This window comes from Artemia franciscana, chromosome 6 (assembly GCF_032884065.1).
Source record: "Artemia franciscana chromosome 6, ASM3288406v1, whole genome shotgun sequence".
In the NCBI taxonomy this organism is placed as follows: domain Eukaryota; kingdom Metazoa; phylum Arthropoda; class Branchiopoda; order Anostraca; family Artemiidae; genus Artemia; species Artemia franciscana.
Window position 1 is genome coordinate 18,158,484 of NC_088868.1, and position 13,390 is coordinate 18,171,873.

At 34.8% G+C, this 13,390-nt stretch overlaps 1 protein-coding gene across 1 annotated transcript in view; it reads left to right on the top strand.

The window, feature by feature from the left end:
- Positions 1-4,300: 4,300 nt before the first annotated feature.
- Positions 4,301-13,390, top strand: part of LOC136028133 (exportin-1-like) — a 43,771-nt gene continuing 34,681 nt past the window's right edge. Inside the window, exon 1 of the mRNA XM_065705785.1 lies at positions 4,301-4,388. The gene's annotated coding sequence lies outside the window, so the exon portion shown is untranslated. The remainder of the gene's footprint in view (positions 4,389-13,390) is intronic.

A 13,390-nucleotide genomic window follows, 5' to 3' on the forward strand; every position in this document is an offset into this window, starting at 1 on the left:
TGCATAAGACGAAAGCTTTTCAACTCGATTCCAAAGATGTGCCAAAAAAAGAACAATTATCAATATAGTTTGCATTCACCGTGCAAAATTTGTCATCTTTTCATGAAAGCTATTGATTATATATAATTTATATACAGAGAAAGGGAAAAAATTAAATTAAAGAGCACATACTCTGTTATAAGGATACAGAAACCATTCGAGTGATCCGATTTTAGCTCCCTAGAAAAGCTATTTTCGGACATATTAAAGTGATAAATTATCTGTACAAGAATAACATATATGCAGTTAAAAAAGGTAGTTATGCTTATATTTGATTCGATGTAGAGTAAGAAGAAAAGCAGGATTGTGTCTGGGGGAGTTCGTCTTAAAGAGCATGGTGAACACTATGGACAACGTTTTTTTTAAATGGGAAGAAAAAATTTCTAAGACTTGGATCATCAAGATGACTTGAGTGCACTAGACAAAAATACTTTCAACCTGAACGAGTTCTTAGAGGTTCCAAAATATCAGGGTACAGCAACAGTTTAAAAAAATAAGATTAAGAAGACTCCTTCACTTGAAGACTCAGTATTTGCACTGGATTCCAATTAATGGGGTAATTATTTCTCTTTTGGTCTTTTTTAGTGGGCTTTTTTGGACTGAGAAGTCTCTTCCTAGCTAAATTGTTTTTTATGGGTTGCCTCCCTGTTGTAACATAATATGTGTAAGAATGAATACACAATGAATTGGAGATATTCGGCTTGAGATTCTCTGTGCACTATTTCGACTCTTGTTGATATAAGAGCATCTCTCAGTGTGGAAAACCATTTTGTAACCAAGATGGGTACAGGATTGCACAAAGCCTCTGTGTAACGGGTGATCCCAGGGACTCCTTGCTGTCTCTTTTTAAGCTGACTTAAGGGCCTCGTGTAGACTTCAGAAGATGTCTTAGTTTCTGTTATGCACTGATTTTGGAACTATTGCTTTTCCTGTGGTCAAAATAATTTCAAAGATTTAAAGAGTATAAAAATTGTAAATTGGAATGTTACAGAGCTAAAGAATAAATATTGTATCGAAATCTTGATTGACAAATTCAGACACTTCGAACTGTACTTATTAGGAGTTTCAGAAACTCATATCCCAGGGATAGGAAATATAAAATCAGGTAATGCAGAATTTATTTACTTAGCCAGTTAGGACTGGGTACATAGACAAGGATTAGGGCTCATGATGAGTAAGGAAGCTACTAAGTCTTGTTTTTGTGGGAAGGGTAGCGATAATAGAATGCTAGCCGTTCGTCTTATAACTAAAAAGTGAAGACTATTAGTCATAGCAATACATGCTCCTGTAGACCTGACTGGCGGCTATAATAGTGACTCAGCCGAATTTTACTTACAGCGACAGGAACAAATAGATGCTGTCCATGGTAGAAATATGGTGTTTGACTAGGAGAGTTTAACGCCCAGGTTGGCAGAAATAGGGATAGATGGTATCCTAGTCTACGTAAATTTGGTATATGAAAAGAAACAGAAGTGGTTACAGACTGCTGCAACTTTGTAGATATAATAATCTAATTATAGCGAGTTCAGTATTTGGTCGGGAAATAACTATTAATTTAGCAAGACAGTCATATGATGATAAGACAAAACTTACTGATTATGTTATAGTAAACCGAAGACTGGTAGGGTCAATACAGACGCTAGAGTAAATAGGAGAGCTGTTATTGATGTTAAAAGTAAAGATCACCATCTAGCAGTGTCTAGGGTTGATTTTAAAGCTGAAATTTAGAGATATTAACTGCCTTCCGTGGAGCTATGACCTTAGTAGACTCCAGGATGAGAATTTGAGAGCAACTCTCTACGAACAAATGAATACTAAACTGGTGAGTTTAAAATTTAATAATGTAGAAGATGGATGGAATAGTTTTATTAAAATGATTTGTGAAGTCGCTGATGGTGTCTTTGGGAAGAAAGTACGAACAGAGCTATGAATAGTAGGGAAAATAGTTCATGTTCAATAGAGAGGAGGAGGGGCTTGCACAAAAACATTTGACTTATAAATTGTATGAAAATGAGAGGAATATAAAGAAAGTAGATAAAGCATTAAAATATGAGTGAAGGAGGTGTAAATTGCAGGCCATGGATAAAAACGCCGAAGATCTTGAAGACGTAGCTAGAAAGCATAGCTCTAAAATATTGTACGGGTATATTAACAAATTGAGAGGGAATAGTCAATCTGGGCTTATCCCAGTTACAGATAGGAGCAAGACCACAACTAATGACATCGAAAGAATAGGATAGAGATGGGTAGATTATATGAGAATGTGCTAAACCCTTATAGAGTTACAAGAGAAGATATAGAATAGAATGACAAACTTTGTGACACTTTGAATGTGAAAGAAGATTTGTTTTGTTAGGAATAATTAGTGACAGTGATAAAAGGATTTAAAAATAATAAGGCCCCAGGTGCAAATAGTGTGGTAAGCAAGTTTTGTAAATATGATGTTTATGAGGTTAGAAGTAAGTAACTGCAGATATGAATGTGGTTTTTGAAAAGGGGGATGAACCTAGTGACTTTAGGAATAGTCTGATTAAACCCTTATATGAGAAAGATGATAGAAGTGAGTGTGTTAATTATAGAGACAGGAGTTTGGGTTCTGTAGGGGGCAAATAATTACTTAGTATGATAATAGCTCTTAGACTTAGAGATGCTGTATATAAATTTTTAAGAGATAAACGGTTTGGTGTTAGGAAGGGTAGAGGATGTGTCGACCAAATGTTAACTCTTAAGTTGATAATTAAGGCCTTTCTGAGCAATCAGAAACATTTAGTCCTCAGTTTTAAAGATTATGAGCAAACGTTTGACTCAGCTGACAGAAGAGCTTTAGTGAAGGTTTTATAGTTGTAAGGTATAACATACAAATAAACTAAAGTGAATAGGGATATATACGAGAAAAACATTGCTGCGAGAAGAGAATGAGGTGAGTAGCTGGTCTTGTATCAAATCAGAACTAAAGTGGGTTATATTGTATCTTGAACTTTGAACTTTTCATCTTGTCTTAAGGAGCGCAGCAAAGGCAATAGGAGAACATAGAATCAAACACAGAACTGAAACTCTCCTGTACTTAGATTATGCGGATGATTTAAACATCCTGGATGAAACTGTGAGCATAATTAATAAACTTTTAAAGATTTTATTAGCTCATGGTGATGAAATAGGCTTAAAAGTTAATTTTAAGAAGATTAAGTCACTAATGTTAGGAATAAGCGAAGATGAAAAGATGATGTTCGGGAATGAGAACATCAATCAAGTCGACGGCCTTACTCACTTTGGTACTATTATTAGCAAAGACATGGGTTGCAGTAAAGACGCTCGAAGTAGAATAGCTAAGGTCCAGGGTGTGTGGTACAGTTGTAGAAAGTTTGGAGCAATAGGAAGGTAAGTCTACGTACCTAGATTGGAATATTGGAAGCCATAGTAATAACTTCGGTCAAATGGTTCTGAAGTGTAGGCGCTTCAAAAAAAGGGAGGAAGATTTGTTAAATGATTTTCAGAGAAATTGCCTAAGCATGATTATGCGAACCAGACTGACTGACTGTATTTCAAATAGTAGGCTATAATAAAATCTTGAAATGTCTAGGGCACGCTCTGTGGGTAAAGGATGACAGGCTGCCAAACATTGTCCTTGTCTGCCAACTGTCTAGAGCCAACCGAAAGGAAGGTCATTCCCGGTTGAGATGGAGTGTTATCGTAAGGAAAGATGTAAGGGAATCGAGATCTTCCTGGAAGATTCTTTGAATAGATTGGGATGGAGGATGGTCGTGCGTGGCTGTTTTGGCCTCAGGCGCCTTGGCGCGCAGTGAGTTGTTAGTAGTAATAGCAGAAGAGATTATACAAAACCTCAAATAATTATATATACAAAATTCTGGTTTGATCGAATTGTCTATGCCTATAGTAATAATAAGGTTATGATGACTATCCATGTTTTATCAATGATAGATTATCGAAGATTTTTTTTGCTTATCCATCTGATTCAAAATGAAATGGTGGTCGACTTTAAAAGGATTTGAAAAGGTAAAAGAAAGGATTTAAAGAAAATTTGAACATCTTGGGAGGGGCAAAGAATAAAATTTTACGCAGGTTGGGGAAAGGGAAAAGCGCACACAACTTTGTTTGCCTCAAAGAGTCTTGTTCTGCAATGAATTGTTTGTAGCATAGTAGTAGTAGTAATAGATTAGCCCTCCGGTTTGCCGGTAAAATGCCGAAAGGATTGTCTACATGTGTGACATCTAAGTATTTCTAAATGAATATTTTTGAAAACGCGCAATTTTTGGGGTGTCCAACATCCTGAAAAAGAAAGGAAGAAAAATTTGATTTAATTGTCCAATTCAATATAAGAAAGAATAAAGGTAAAATAAACAGAAAAATAATCGAAATTAAGTCAAGCTCTAGGTTTTCCTAATAAGCCTTCGTAGAAAAGAGATCGCGAGAAGTTTCATTTCAGCTTGATTGGAAGCTTTACCTTTTCCACTTAAGCCTTAGCTTAGAGCTGTTTAAGCCATGCTTGCTTAGTCTATAAAGGAGATATATCTGTATAATACTTTTTATTTCTCTTAATAAAATATTCATTCCAGGTATGGTAAAATAACTCACAGGAATTTTCAGTTAGTCAGATGCACCCTTTCAGTTTCCTCTTCAAACAAATAGTAGGCTATCAAAAGTTTACAATCTTGATACTTTCACATCTGTTTAGGCTGGCTATTTTGTTGATTGTAGCATTAGTATATGTTTTTTTCTGAACTAGTTCCAATGACAATAAAAGAATAACATCAATAGACTTCCCACTTACCCAATAAGCCTAGCCTATAATATTTGCTAACATTGATATTAGCCTGGATCAGTTGCATAATTTTGTTAAAAGGTAAAATTCTAATTGAGTGACTTCTTGCTATCTTGGAAAGGGGTTAGGCTAGGAAAATGAAACTTCCTGGGATGGATCTAGGCTACAGGCTAAAGTATGGCCTGGGAAGGTATTTTGAAGTATCCACAGTAAAATTCTAGTTAATTGACTTCTTGCTATCTCAGAAAGGGTTTAGGTTAGGAAAATGAAACTTTCAGGGATGGGTCTACATGCTAAAGTATGTCCCAGGAAGGTATTTTAAAGTACCCACCTCTTCTCCTTCTCCCTTTAGAGGGCCCTGAAATTTGCCTACATGACAGGTCTATACCTATTGGAATTGTGACAAAACAACATTTTACCTTAATTTTCAGTTACTAGTTGCTTTTCCTCTGCCTGTAGTTCTGAAAATACAATTCCTGTTATTTGAATAGAATTCTGAGCCATATCAATGTTTTTTTTCAAAATTTAGGAAATGTATTTGCATATCTTTAAAACCTTATAAAATGGAATTGAGCAAAGTTGTGAAGCTGAAAACAATTTTGTTGTACTTCATTTAAGCAGAAGATCTATTTTGCAAGGTTTCATTTTTATAACACATATTTTTAAAGGTCATCAAAGGTCAGGGCCCTCTAGAGGGAGAAGGAGTAGAGATAGTTGTTTCAAAATACCTTCCCGGGACATAATTTAGCCTGTAGATTCATCCCTGAAAGTTTCATTTTCCTAACCTAAACCCTTTCTGAGATAGCAAGAAGTCAATTAACTAGAATTTTACTGTACCCACTTCCACTCCTTCTCCCTCTAGAGGGCCCTGAAATTCACCTACATGACGTCTATGCATCTTTTGAAATTTTGACAAACAACATTTTACCTTAATTTTCAGTTACCAGTTGCTTTTTCTCTGCCTTTAGTTCTGAAAATGCAATTCCTGTTAGATTTCAAGATTTCACTTTTATAACACACATATTTTGAAGGTCATCAAAGGTCAGGGCCCTCTAGAGAGAGAAGGAGTAGAAGTAGGTAATTCAAAATACCTTCCCGGGACATACTTTAGCCTGTAGCCAATCTAGAGAGAGAAGAAGTAGAAGTAGGTAATTCAAAATACCTTCTTGGGACATACTTTACCCTTTATAACCAATTCTATAGAAAAGAAATTATAACCCCTTTATAACCAAAAAAATGGAGGGCACCTAGGCCCCCTCCCACGCTAATTATTTTCCCAAAGTTGCTGGATCAAAATTTGGAGATAGCCATTTTATTCAACATAGTTGAAAAACCTTATAAATATGTCTTTGGGGATGACTTACTCCCTCACAGTCCCCATGGGAGGGGCTACATGTTACAAACTTTGACCAGTGCTTACATATAGTAATGATCATTTGGAAGTGTACAGACGTTTTCAGGGGGATTTTTTGGTTGAGGAGGGGGGGTTGAGAAGAGGGGGATATGTTAGGGGAGCTTTCCTTGGAGGAATTTATAATGGTGGAAGAAAATGTCCATGAAGGGAGCACAGGATTTTCTAGCATTGTTTATAAAAAAAAAAACAATGAAAAAATATATATGAAAAAGTTTTTTCAACTGAAAGTAAGGAACAGAATTAAAACTTAAAACAAACAGAAATTATTATGCATATGATGGTCTCACCTCCTCCTAATACCTTGCTCTTTATGCTAAATTATTTTTAGTAATTTCATCTATTTATTCTATGGCTTTGTGATTCAGGGGTCATTCTTAAGAAATTGAGATAAAATTTAAGCTTTAGTGTAAAGAGCAAGGTACTGTTGTGGGGATGAACCCCCTCATATACATAATAAACACATGAGAATACAGAAGTTCTTTATGTGAGCTAATTTATAAGTTACATATATCTTTTACTAATAAAAATATTTGTAAAAAATTAAAATTTCTAGTTGCCTTTCTAAGTAACCAAAAAACCGGAGGGTAACTAGGCCTCCTCCCCCCCTCTTTTTTTCACAAAATCATTTGATCAAAACTATGAGAAAGCCATTTAGCCAAAAAAAAATATGCAAATTTTGTTTTAATTATTCATCTGAGGAGAACCAAAATCAAAACATGCATTGATTCAAAAATGTTCAGAAATTAATTAAAAAAACAAGTTTTTTTAATGGAAAGTAAGGAGCAACATCAAAACTTAAAATGAAAAGAAATTACTTTGTATGTGAAAGGGGTTGCTTCCTCATCAACTGCCCCACTCTTTATGCTAAAATTTTTTACTGTTTTAAAAAGTAGAGTTAAGAGAAAGAGTCAAACTTTAACATAAAGAGCAGGGCATTGATAAGGAAGCAACACCTTTCACATACAAAGTAATTTCTGTTCATTTTAAGTTTTAATGTTGCTCCTTACTTTCCATTAAAAAAACTTTTTTTATTATTTATCCAAAATAAAGCCCTTTGTATATTAAAAGCACTCCTTCTTTCTGCAACAGGACTTCCTGATAAATCCCCAACTAAGAGTACTTTTATATTTTTTAAAGTTTTGTCAGTTGATCTCATCCTTTCTCTCCATTGTGTCCTTTTTAGACTAAAACAAATTAAAAAATTATTACCATTTGCTTTTGATTCTATTAATTTTTTGGCGAATTTCTTTTGTTCAGAATAGATATAGTTTAAGAAGACTTTGAGCAAATTGTAGTCTGGCTTTTAGAAAGCATAGGGGTTTTGAATCCTATTCATGTTAAATTCTGCTCGGTTTGAGTTTGACTCTGTTATTTATTGTAAATTTGTTTGTTTTGGGTTTTGTGTATTTCTTGATGTATATATGTGGTAGTTTTATGCTTGGTAGATTATTTTACTTGCTTTTTGCTCATTTTTGGTTTAATGAAGTCTTTCCTTTTTTTGAAAAAATTGTTTATTGAAAAAAAATGTTTTAATGAATCTTTGTTTGTTTATATTGAAATACTTATTTTCAGGGGGGAAAAATAGCAGTTTGAGTATTTCTGGTTTTCCTTTAAGAATTTGTAGGTTTACTTGCTATTTGTATGCTAGAGATTCTTTTCAATGATTTTAACAACATACAACCTTTTGAACATCATGACACATGGTGTTTAATTTAGTCATACACATTGTCTAGTTCACCTGATAACTAAAACTTATACCATTCCCAAGAAATTAAATCTATGCTCTTGGACAGCTTGGATACACTTGCACTCTTTTGATTTAGATAAATTTTAAGAGTGGAAGTAGTATTAAAACTAGCCCTGAAAGTTGGAACTTAATATCCTCAGTTATTCTTGGTATATTGTGAGATGTCTTATTAGCAACCAGCATACACACAGTGTACTTTGATCTAATTCTAAAGCAACATTTAGTTTTTAGTATAATGGGCAAATAATTGTGTGGGGGGGGAGGGTGACCTACCAATAACCCTAGAGATATAATTACTAGATTGTTCAGATATGCTGAACAATATGGATGTCTTAAAATTTTGATAGGAAGTGTTTGGAAAATTATGGGCTAAGGAGGAGGGCTGATTGCCCTCTAATCACTTTTGACTCTTAAAGAGGATGTTAAAACTTTTAGTTTCCAATCAAATATACTCCTTTAAAATATCAATGGTGTTACAAGTTATGATAGAGCAGCACTGCCTATGTCCTTATATGGGATATTATATGGAATATAATATATTTATCTTGTATGTAATATCCTTATATGGGATATTGCTTATATGTCTTTTTAATACCTCCATGCACATAGATTTTTAGTTTAATTGAAACTCCTAAATGTTCCCCAAAAGCTTCAACTTAATACCATTAGCATTGTTACTTACAGTAACTGTAGAAGCAGCATTAAATGTACACCCACAATGTCTTCTGGCTTGTACAAAATCTGCCACAACTTACCCCAAAGGTCTGACATAACAATGTAAGCTGCTACTGTGATATTGTTCTGTTATCCTTTTGATAATCTATATTGATTATGTAGAAAGGGCCTTGAAAATGGCACTAGAACCTCTGATTACCAATCCAATGGGCGCCCTCTGAATTTTATATAACCACCATTTCTGTTGAATTTTATATAACCACCATTTCTGGCTAGTACAAAATATGCCACAATTTACCCCAAAAGCTCTGACATAACAATGTAAGCTACTACTGTGATATTGCTCTGTTACCCTTTTGATAATCTATATTGATTATGTAGAAATGGCCTTAAAAATGGCACTAGGACCTCTGATTACCAATCCAACAGGCCCTCTCTGAATTTTATGTAACCACTATTTCTAATAAGAAACCTTATATGCCCCCAGGGCATACTTTAAAATCCTTGCCTTAAGGGCACTGGGGGCGATTGTCCTCCAAAGAACATATTTCTGGACTTTCTACTACGTTTTTGAACAAAAGGGCTATCTAAAAATTTTGATTTGATTTCTTTGGGTTAATGATGGCTGTTAGTGGGGAGGTTACCCTCCAGTCACTTTTAATATTAATAAGGACCTTAACCCTCTCAATTTTCAATTGAATGAGTTGTTTTTTAAGTTTCTACAACAATTCTTTCTATACAAAGGGCCCTGGTCTAAAAAATAATAATAATAATAATACATTGCACCAACATTGTTCTTTACTTAGGATGTAAAAAAAAAGGTAAAAGATAAGGGATACGGCATTAGACTTTACAGTCTGTACTGGTGGTGTTGATCTCTGTTTCTTGGCCCTTCAGCCAGGAAGTGCAATGGGGGGCTGGGGGCCAGCCATCCTGTGCTTTCGCACACCCTTCCTGTTTACCTTCCCCAGATTTCTCCAGGTACCCATTTAGATCTGGGTCGACTCTGGCTAAGCTTACAGAGTCACGCCACTGACCCCCATCCCAAACTGCAGAATTGGGTACACTGGGATTCGAACCCGCATCCTTTCAGACAAGGGATCCCAAATCCAGCACACCAACCCACTTGGCCAGGACGGCTCTTTACTTAGGATGTGCTATTGCATTGCCTATGACACCTTATTTTCCACTTTTCACCATATTTCAGAGCTGCTAAATTTTTCAGATAGATTGACATTAGCAAACTTTGAGTGAGCCTCTGCAATTTTTTAGGCACTAAGTAGTGAAACAAGAAACCTAGCCATTCCTGCATTATTCAATCAACCTGGCTGGACTAAATATTATCGTTCAGGGCAATTTTTAGGGCCTCTGTTACACTCTTTATTTTGCTTATAATCACAAATTGTGCTCTTTAGTAGATTATACTTTCAGCACCATCATAAATTGTTAAGTCTCTGCTGACCTCTTTAATTGTAGCCTTTAGATCCTTCTTGGTCTTTTTTTGTCACAATTTAATTTTTTCTTTTGTTATAATTCCATTCACAGCAGCTAACAGTCTTTGAAAACATCTACCACCAATTAAACATCTTTGTCAGACATGACTGCACTTAAAATGACAGTCACCTCAACTGGAATAAAGAAACTTTAGGATTTATGGGATGGCCTTAGTCCAGTTTCTGAAAGTGATCTTGTTGAATATCAAACAAACACAGGCTAGAAACAATAGGGTTTTTTTTTCAAGACAGTGAAATTCAGTTCAGTGGATATTCCAGCCCTAGTCCAAGGGTTGTCTTCAGCACATCACGAGAAAGCAAATAATATAATTATATAAACTTACATTAAAGTGCGAGTGTTAAAACTAATAATGTTTTTTAGAAACTTTTTAAAAACAGCCCAAGCATCCTTACTTCAACAAAGGTCAACCAGGACTGATAAATAGAATGAAGTGAGATGATAAATTCATTCAAACAAAACAGACCAAATGATTAAATGCAAGTTTTCAATGCTAATCTTGCGTTTTTAGCAGCTTGCCTCACTATTATATATATATATTATAAATTGGTTTAGTAGAATATTTTGTTAGATCATTTTTAATTAAGCTTGAGTATAAAGAATTTAGTGAGTACTCCCCCAAGTCCCTATTCAAAGAAATATTGTTATTTATTTTTTAGACTAATTTCAATTGATTCCCAAACCACTTGTTTTATCCCCAAATCATTGATAATGAGTGAAGATATTTCAAAAAGTATCATGTGGGAGGGATTATTAAATGTATGCCAACTTAAATGAGAATCAAAGGAGTTATTAGAACTATCTGAAATTAATGCCATGTTTATGTCTTCATTAAAAAATGACTATCGTATCAATATTTTGACTGACGAATTCAGACGGTTTGAACTGGATTTATTAGGAGTTTCGGAAGCTCATATCCCAGGGGTAGGAAGCATGAAATTAGGTGACATAGAATTTGTTTACTCAGGAAGGAAGGATGGGATACATAGGCAGGGATTAGGGCTCATGATGAATAAGGAAGCTGCTAAGTCTTGTTTAGACTGGGAAGGTATAAATAATAGAATACTAATGGCTCATTTTATGACTAAAAAGTTAAGGGTATCAGTTATAGTAGTATATGCCCCTGTTGAACCAAGTGACGGAGATACTAGTGACTTGGATGAATTTTACTTACTGTTACAGGAGCAAATAGACAGGGTACCAGGTAGAAATATGGTGTTTTTACTAGGAGATTTTAACGCCCAGGGTGGTAGAAATAGGGATATTCTAGTCTAGGTAAATTTGGTGTAGGAAAAGAAAACAGTAATGGCTACAGACTTCTACAATTTTGTAGATATAACAACCTAGTTATAACCAATATGGTATTTGGTTGTAAAATGGCCCAGAACTTGACATGGTATTCACGTGATGATAATACAGCAAACCTTATTGATTATGTTATTGTAAATAAGACTAGCAGGATCAATACAAGATACTAGGGTATATAGGAGTGCTGTTATTGATGTTAAAAGTATGATCACCATCTATTGGTATCTAAGGTTAATTTAAAGCTGAAATTTCGGAAGGGTAGGTACCTCCTGGAAAGTTATGATGTTGGTAGACTCCAGGATGAAAATTTGAGAGAAACCTTCCAGGAACAGTTGAATACTAAACTTGAGAGTTTAAAGTTGGACAATATGGAAGATGGATGGAATGATTTTAGAAAAACAGTTTGTGAAGTTGCTGATGGTGTCTTAGGGAAGACTGCTAAGATTACAGCTAGGAATATTAAAGAAAAAGCCTTATGTTTAATAGAGAGTAGAAGGGGTTTGTACAAGAATTATCTGAGTGATAGATCATGTGAAAACAAAAGGAATGTAAAGAAAGGGGAGAAAGAATTAAAATATGAACTAAGTAGATGTGAAGGGGAGGCCATGGATAAAATTGTTGAGGATCTGGAAGATGCAGCTAGACGGCATAATAGTAAAATATTATACTGGCATGTTGATAAATTGAGAGGGAGTAGTCAATTGGACTAGTCCTAGTTAAAGATAGGGATGGGGCCACAATTAGTGATAAGGAGAGAGTTAAAGAGAGATAGGTGGAATATTTAGAGAATGTGCTAAACCAAGATAAAGTTGCTGGAAAAGATAAAAATAAAAATGAAAAAGTTTGTAATACCTTGGATGAGAAGGAAGATTTGTTTTGTGAGGAAGAACTAGCGACAGTACTAAAAGGAATAAAACAATAACAAGGCCCCAGGTGCTGATAGTGTGATAAATGATTTTCTTAAATATGGTGGCTCTGAGGTTAGAAATAAGCTACTGAAGATTATGAATATGATTTTTGAAAAAGGGGAAGTACCTAATGGTTTTAGGAAAACCTTAATTAAACCACTGTATACGAAAGGTGACAAGAGTGAGTGTCGTAATTATTGAGGCATATAGTCTGGTCTCTGTAGGTTGCTAATTACTTAGTAATATGATACTTTTTAGACGGAAAGATGCTGTAGACAAAGTTTTAAGAGAAGAACAGTGTGGTTTTAGAAAAGGAAGAGGATTTGTTGACCAAGTTTTCACTCCTAGGTTAATAATTGAGAAGTCCCTTTGTTGTCAAACACCTTTGGTCCTCAGTTTTATCGATTATAAGCAAGGGTTTGATTCTGTAGATAGAAGAGCTTTAGCAAAGGTCCTATTCTTATATGGTATACCAGACAAATACATTAAACTGATTTGTGCTTTGTAACGAGAATAATACTGCTGCGGTTAAGGTATAAAACGAGGTTAGTAACTGGTTTTGTATTAAATCAGGAATTAAGCAGGGCTGTGTACTATTCCCCTTTATATGGATCGTTTTAATGGACTTTGTCTTAAGGAGCACAGGAAAGGCCATTCCATGGAAACCACAGAATCAAATGGGGAGGAAAAACTCTTCTGGACTTGGATTATTCTGAGGATTTAAGCATATTAGATGAATGTGTGATCAAAATAAATGAATTTTTAGACGTTTTGCAAGTCCAGGGTGCTAGAATAGGTTTGAAAATTAATGTTAAGAAGACTAAGTCGCTAAGGCTAGGAATAAGTGACATTGAAATAGTAACGTTAGGTAACGAAAAGATTGATCAGGTGGGCAGCTTTTCACTTACCTTGGTAATATTATTAGTAAAGACTAATAATAATAAGATGTGAAAGTAGAATAGCTAAGGCTCAGGGTGTTTTTTCACAATTAAAAAAGGTTTGGAAGA